Raw genomic sequence first — 7453 nt, forward strand, 5'->3', positions numbered from 1 at the left:
ACATATCAGAATATCTACACAAGGAGACATTGTATGGTCCTGGAGGGGAATTCATAGATGGTTAAATTTCATCCTTGTTAATAATATGATCAGGAGAGGGAAGATGGGAAGAACAGGGAATCTGACATTATAGTGGGGAATCAAAACTGATGTAACGTATAGAGGGGAGGTGACACAAGGGAGGCGGAGGTGAATTTAGTCAATGGGGAAGACATAAGTTAAACCTAATATTATAATAAGTTTAGACATATAACTAATATGCTACAAGATAAAAGAGGTGAAAATAATTTATAGGGATTTCAACCCCCCTGTTGAGTGAAGTAGGTCTCTCGTGCGTCCTTCCTCTCCTCTAGTAACATTATGGCGCATGACTTGGGGTCACAGATCCGCTTTCGCGGATCAGTTAAGAATTTTTTCTTTTTGTCTTTTTAGTTTAATTGTTAAAGTGCTTGTCGCATGGAGCGACCCACCCCCACGCCCCTGAATTAGGTAGCGCTTAGTTGCACAAGGTCAAGATTTGACCAAATTTAGGGAAAAAAAGGAAAGGGGACAGGGAGGATATTTGCACTGATATATCCCCCCCCCCTCATTTTTTTTTCTCCCCTCTCCCTCCTTGCCTTGCCCTCTGGGTACCCCTCCTTCTACTTGGTGGATGTTGTTGGAGAGGTGTGGTGAGTAAAAATGACAAACGGGGACAGTAGAGAGGGACTCAAGCTGACCTCGTTGAATGTGAGGGGGCTATCTACTCCAGAAAAACGTATGCGTTTATTGTCTGATATGAGGAGAAGCCATACACATGTGGCTTTCTTTCAAGAAACATATTTCAGACCTGATGGAGTACCAAAACTACACAATAGAAATTTTCCATGGGTACTGTATACCATGCTCTTTCTTATGTAGGTTGTGGTGCCTCAGGTCAGGTATGGGATTTTAAGGGCAGGAGTAAAGGAAGTATGCAGTAGTAAATAAAAATAAAATTTATTATACAGTGTATTTATATACAACAATGGAGTGAATATATGGGTAAAGTCCCATTGTGCGGGTGAAGAGGAAATATAAGTTGTGTTACATGTGATAAGTACGTGACTTGAAAATAATGTGGATGGTCCAGCTCTGCAGTTCCTCTTGTCAAAGGACAGGGATTGGTGCAAAGAGGGGACCTGATCGGTAATCCGACATGTTTCGGCCTATCATGGCCTTTATCAAGGATGTATCACCGATTCTAAGAATAATTGAAATAAATATAAATATCAGATCATGATATCATGGTGGTTCAAAAGGAGCAAAACAATTAGCATAAGGTGTAGCTTAACATACATATTTGTCCACTTCTTAGGGTATTGCCTCCCCACAGTTTCTCCAGGTGCTACAGGAACAATGTGCTGTGTTGGTGAGAAAATGACGAATTTAGAAAGGAAATAGGTATGGAGGGATTCTCATAAGATAATAATGATAATTACTTCTTGGGTAGCATATCTGGTCCCAGGGTCCAATGTGGTTGAGGTTTGGAGAACTCCCACATTGATAGCGATCGTCTGTAATTATAGATTATGTGGGCTTGTTTATAAGGCAGTAAAGTATGGGGTACATGCTGATTTGTTGTAAGTACACAAACTTGGTGTGAAAAAAGTTAGGTTTGGTTAAGGAGATATGGTGAGTCTCCTACCAAATCTAAACTTACATTTAGTTGGGTTCCTGTATGGTATAACAACCGTTGCAGGATCGTTGGTGTGGTCCGTTTGGAAAGGATTCCTGTGTAAGATAACAGCCGTTGTCTGCAAGGTCTGGTTCCTCCCTGGGTTCGGGAGAGACTGAGACATTTGCAGTGTTCCCCGGCCTTTTAAGGGCAGTCACGCATGCGCCGTCGTGCGCTGTGTGATGCCGATAGGCGGAGTCCGTGATACGGTATGAGGTGCGCCTGCGTGGAGCTGGAACCGCATCCCTTGTAACCGTGCGGACGTGCCTTCGTGGCCGCCGACACGGAGTAGAAGCCGAGATCCCTGATAGGGATAAAGGAAGGTAGAGAGACCCCCCCATCGGTTTCAGATGCCCCGATCCCGGAGGATTCGGGGCTTACCGTGCCGGGAGCTCCTGGAGGTTGGGGGATGGAGGCAAAAAGAAGCTGGACAATCTGGATTATTATATAATAAACATGAATATGCGGTGGTGCACTGTGCAACAGTGTCATCACCTATATATGTAGATAGTACAGTTGCAGTAATGTATCATTAATCAGGACGTTTAATAAAAAACGATTGCAGCAATATAATAAGAAGAGAAGTCTGTGAGAGGGTGTGGATGGGTCGGGGGGAGAGAATATGGTCGGTTTTACCAGTTAAAAGGTGCTGGATAAAGTGGCCCAATGATGTTGTATGGGAATCAAAAGGTCTTTGTGAACCAGAGTGGAGTCGGGAGTGCGAGGTCGTATGAATATTGGAAAGGGGGTCAGTTGGACTGTACATATACTCTTAAAAGTTCAAGGACAGATTCTGTGTCCCGATGAAGAGTTTAGTCTTTTTTCCCAGATGAAAAGCCTTGTAGAAAGGGACGGAAGCTTTGTGCTTCATTTAACCCCGGCGGAATGGTAGCTTTGAGTCGCGAAATCCATCGCATTTCCAGTTGTAGTAAGGTTTTATTCCAATCACCCCCTCGTAACGGGATGTGGATCCTGTCCAGGGCCATGAATTTGATTTTAGGCATTTTGTAGTTGTGGTAATATTTTACGTGTCTACCTAGTGGGACATAGAAGTTGCCAACATGCATGGTCTGAAGATGTTGATTTACTCGTTTACCAAACTCCTGTCGGGTTTTCCCTATATAGAAGGACCCGCATTCGCAGGTCATCATGTACACTATTCCCCTGGTCTTGCAGTTGCAAAAATGTTTTGGGTGAAATGGGTCACCATTAGGTAAAATAGTATTAATCGTTTGGCAGATAACATAACATTGGGCACAGGACCCGCAAGGGAACGTGCCTTTTGTTTTGCAGGGGTCTTTTTTGGATCCTTCTTTAAATTCGCTTTTTACCAGTTGTTGTTGTAAAGAGCCAGCTTTTCTGAAAGTGATGGGTGGATGTTGTGGTAAGAGTTTAGAGGTACTGGGTTCTTCCAGAAGGATGGACCAGTTTTTTGTGAGGATATTCCTGATTTGCTGGTGTTCGTTAGTGAATCTAATAATTATTCGGGTATCTGGTTCAGTTTGAGTTGGTTTTTTGTTTTTGAAGAGCAGTGTTTCTCTGTCTTGTTGATTGGCACGATTGAAGGCCTTGCGTAGTGACGTTTTAGTGTAGCCTCTCTGTGATAGTCGAGATATTCTCCTATACCAAAATCTAAAGGAGTCAGCATTGTGATAGCAAAAGAAGTAATGTGGACCCTAAGAGAGTCAAAAGTAGACCCACAGGGAAGATTTCTATTGGTAAAAGGAACAATAGGACAAAGTCTAGTGACCTTAGTAAATGTGTATTTTCCTAACACTAATCATTTAACATTCTTACAGCAGCTAATGCCATTAATTCTGGATTTCCGAGAGGGTCTTCTAATAGTGGGAGGAGATTTTAATTTCGTTTCAGAGCCCTTCCTAGACACATCGCGTGGGTCATCTCATCTTTCGTATGCACGCTTGAATGGAATCAAAAAGAGAACTCTCCCTACTCGACCTGATGGATCCCTGGGGAATCATGCATCCACTTGAGAAAGATTACACCTACTACTCCGCAACTCATAATACATACTCAAGAATAGATCGTTTCTTGATCCCCCAGGGAGATCTGGGTAGGGTCTCTTCTTCACAAATAGATTCTTCCACTATGTCGGACCATTCGCCTGTGCATATCATAATTGACCTGGACTCTGTACCACTGAAACCCCCTACATGGAGATTAAACAAATCTCTGTTACAATCTCCTGAGATACGAGTAGAAATAGAAACAGCTTTAACAGAGTATTTTAGAGCGAATGTAGATCAGCAGATTTCCCCATCAGTGGTTTGGGAGGCACATAAATGCGTCATTAGGGGGGGTATTGATGAAGTTAGGAGCCCGTCATAAGCGAGAACAGGAGGGGAGAGTAGCGGAATTGATAACATGGATTGCAAAATTAAGTGCAACACATAAAAGATCACTGGCAATAGAACATCTTTTACCCTCACCAAAGCGAGAGAAGAGCTTAACAACCTGCTCTTTCAAAGATCTGTAAAGAGTCTGATTTCTCTGAGGAGACACTATTATGAGTTCTGCTGGCCAGGGCATTATGGGATCCTCAGAAACGGACAGTGATTTCACACATTCAATCAAAAAAGGGACAAAAAATAATTGAGATAGGGGAGATGGCAGAGGATTTCAGTAAGTTTTACCAATCCCTCTATGGAATAGCATCCTCGGATGATACTGTAAAAAAAACAAGTGGCGCTTTTACAGAAGCCCTTGAATATATTAAAACATCAGGGATGCCCTCGCTAGATAAAGAACAAGCCATGGCGCTAGAGGGACAAATCTCAGAAGAGGAATTAAACTTGGCCATAAATCAAAATAAACCTCACAAAGCACCGGGTCCCGATGGATTGACTTTGCCGTATTATAAACAATTTTGGTCGAATCTGAAAATGCCCTTATTGTCGTATTTTAACAATATTGGTAAGGGAGGATCAGTGCCAATGGATTCCTTACGGGCATACATTACCCTTATCCATAAGGAGGGCAAAGACCCATCGGTATGCGGGAACTACCGTCCTATATTCCTACTTAATTTAGATCTCAAACTTTTCGCTAAGATCATTGCAAACAGACTCATAACATATGTCCCCCAATTGATACATTTTGATCAGGTAGGGATTGTACCATTTAGAGAATCGATAGACAACACGACTCGAGTAATTGATCTCATATATCATGCACAGACATCGCAGAAGCCGATGATGCTCCTTTCCATGTCGATGCCGAAAAGGCTTTTGACAGGGTGGCCTGGGAGTATATCGAGGCCACCCTGTCACATATTGGATTAGTAGCTTGGATGACAACATGTATTATGGCTTTATATTCTAAACCTACAGCGGCAGTTCGGATTACAGGGTGGAGGTCAAATCTTTTTCAGATTAAAAACGGCACACGACAGGGCTGCCCGTTATCTCCATTGATTTTTATTCTGGCCTTAGAGCCGTTGTTATGCAAGGTACGAAAAGACATGGAGATCACGGGCTTGCAAGTTGCAGATGTTCAGCATAAAGTAACTGCATATGCAGACGATTTAATCTTTTTTGTGACAAACCCAATGAAGGCGCTGTCACTAATTTTGGGGGCAATACGAGAATATGGAAGGGTCTCTCATTTCAAAATAAACCTGTCAAAATCCGTTGCCCTAAATGTATCCATCCCCCAGGATACATGGAAGGTTCTGCTATCGTCTTTCTCGCTTCAAGGAGGCTCTGAAGTATACCTGGGGGTACACATTACAGCAAACCTGGAAGACTTATATGGAGCAAATTTTCTCCCATTGTTGGGGACCCTTAGAGCAGATATACAGAGACGACAGACTCTCACATTAACATGGTTTGGGCGATGCAATGCCTTGAAAATTAATGTGCTCCCACGTATGCTTGATGTTTTACAGGCCCTAGCAATAGCGATACCAGACAATTTCTTTTTACAAGTAAAGGCATTAATCAGATCTTTTGTTTGGGCCACTAAGTCCCCACGGATAGGAATGAGTATCCTATCCCTACCTAAAAACAGAGGGGGGGTAGGCTTACCAGACCTAAAGCGATATCATAGGGCGTTCCACCTTATGCAGGTCTTAGATTGGCACTGCAACTCTGCTACCAAACAATGGGTGACACTGGAAAATAACATAATAGATCTGCCAGTACCCATGGCTCCATGGGTACCTATGCTAACAGTGGACCCTCTATATTGTGTGCAATTTGGGTGCAGCAGCAGGAAGGGAAACATATACGACCTCGGATAGCGCAGGAACCACTCATACATATAAGATAGGACCCTCTATATTCTCATCCTACGATTGGAACCACAATTAAGGAATGCAGAAAAACACAAAAAACGACAGAGGTGGCACCTTCAATTTCTCCTATGATGCCCCTGGTGGGCAATCCAGATTTTCCTCCAGGGTGTACAAATATTAAAATATGAAATCTAGTTCAGAGAGGTAAAATACGCTTAGTTGACATATGGTGCCAAAAGAAACCACCTACTCTGACGGAGATTATGGCCTGGTCGGGGGAGTCCCTGGACTCTTTTAGTGCATACCAGATTAGACATTACCTCCTTCAATTACAAAAGTTGGGATATATCCCTCGCCCTTTGAGACACTCTGTAGAGGAGGTGATTCTATTTCACATGCATTGTCATATTTTTACTCCTTATTGACAAAAACACAGGAGGAGCAATCACTGTCGTAAATCCAAAAGTGGGAACGAGACTTTGAAACCCTTTTTAATTTACAGCGATTTTACTTAGGATGGATAAGGAAAATCCCGACAAGTGTTGGAGATGCGGAGCAGAGGGTGGATCAATGATGCATATTTTTTGGACATGTCCCTTAGTCAGGGACTTTTGGAAAGAAGTAGCGAGGGTGATTAAAAGCCTTACTACGGTCGAGGTGGTAGAGGATCCAGCACTGTGTCTATTACACTCTACAAAGATGTCAATCAAAAAATACAGAAATTCTTTATTGATTCATCTACTTAATGCGGTGAAAGCATGCATCCCGGCAGTCTGGAGATAGCCCTCCAGCATTACAAATATGGTTTGCTAAGGTTAATGAAATCCAACTAATGGAAATCCTGATGGCTGCTCGTTCGGGTACGGAAGAGCGGACACGTAACCGGTGGCAACCGTGGTCGCTCTTCACGTGCACGGAGGAGTATCTGCGGAGTCAGGGCAATGGAGAATAAGAGGCCCAAGTGTATATATTTAAATTATTTATTTATTTTTTTTGGGGGATGTATCAGTGTATGTTACTTACTTTCTCATACAGATGATCAGGGGAATAGGCAACACCCAAAACCCTCCTTTTCTCACAAAATATGGGGTCTTTTTTTTTTTTTTCCTTTCACTGTAAAGAAGCACTCTTGGAAGTGCTAAGGATGGGAAAATACTAGTTATTGACACAGAGTGGAATATGTTTGTTGTGATGGAGGAGTAGACACATCAATGAAGGGAATGTATTAAATTTATTATTTGAATCACGGCACTTGGTTATATAGGAATGGGAGTGTGGGGGGTTTTAATTTTTTTTTTTGCACTATATAGAAGCATTTTTTGAAATATTAACAATGGAAAAATTACTATTTTGACACAAAGTGGAATATGTTTGTTGTGATGGTAGAGAAGACATATTAACAAAGTCACATTAATGAAGTGAATGTACTGGATTTATTTTTTGAATCACGACACTTGATCATATAGGGGAGGGTGTGTTTTTGTTTTTTTTTAGGGATGAGG

The sequence above is a fragment of the Pelophylax lessonae genome (assembly GCF_965119305.1).
Source record: "Pelophylax lessonae genome assembly, chromosome: 4".
In the NCBI taxonomy this organism is placed as follows: domain Eukaryota; kingdom Metazoa; phylum Chordata; class Amphibia; order Anura; family Ranidae; genus Pelophylax; species Pelophylax lessonae.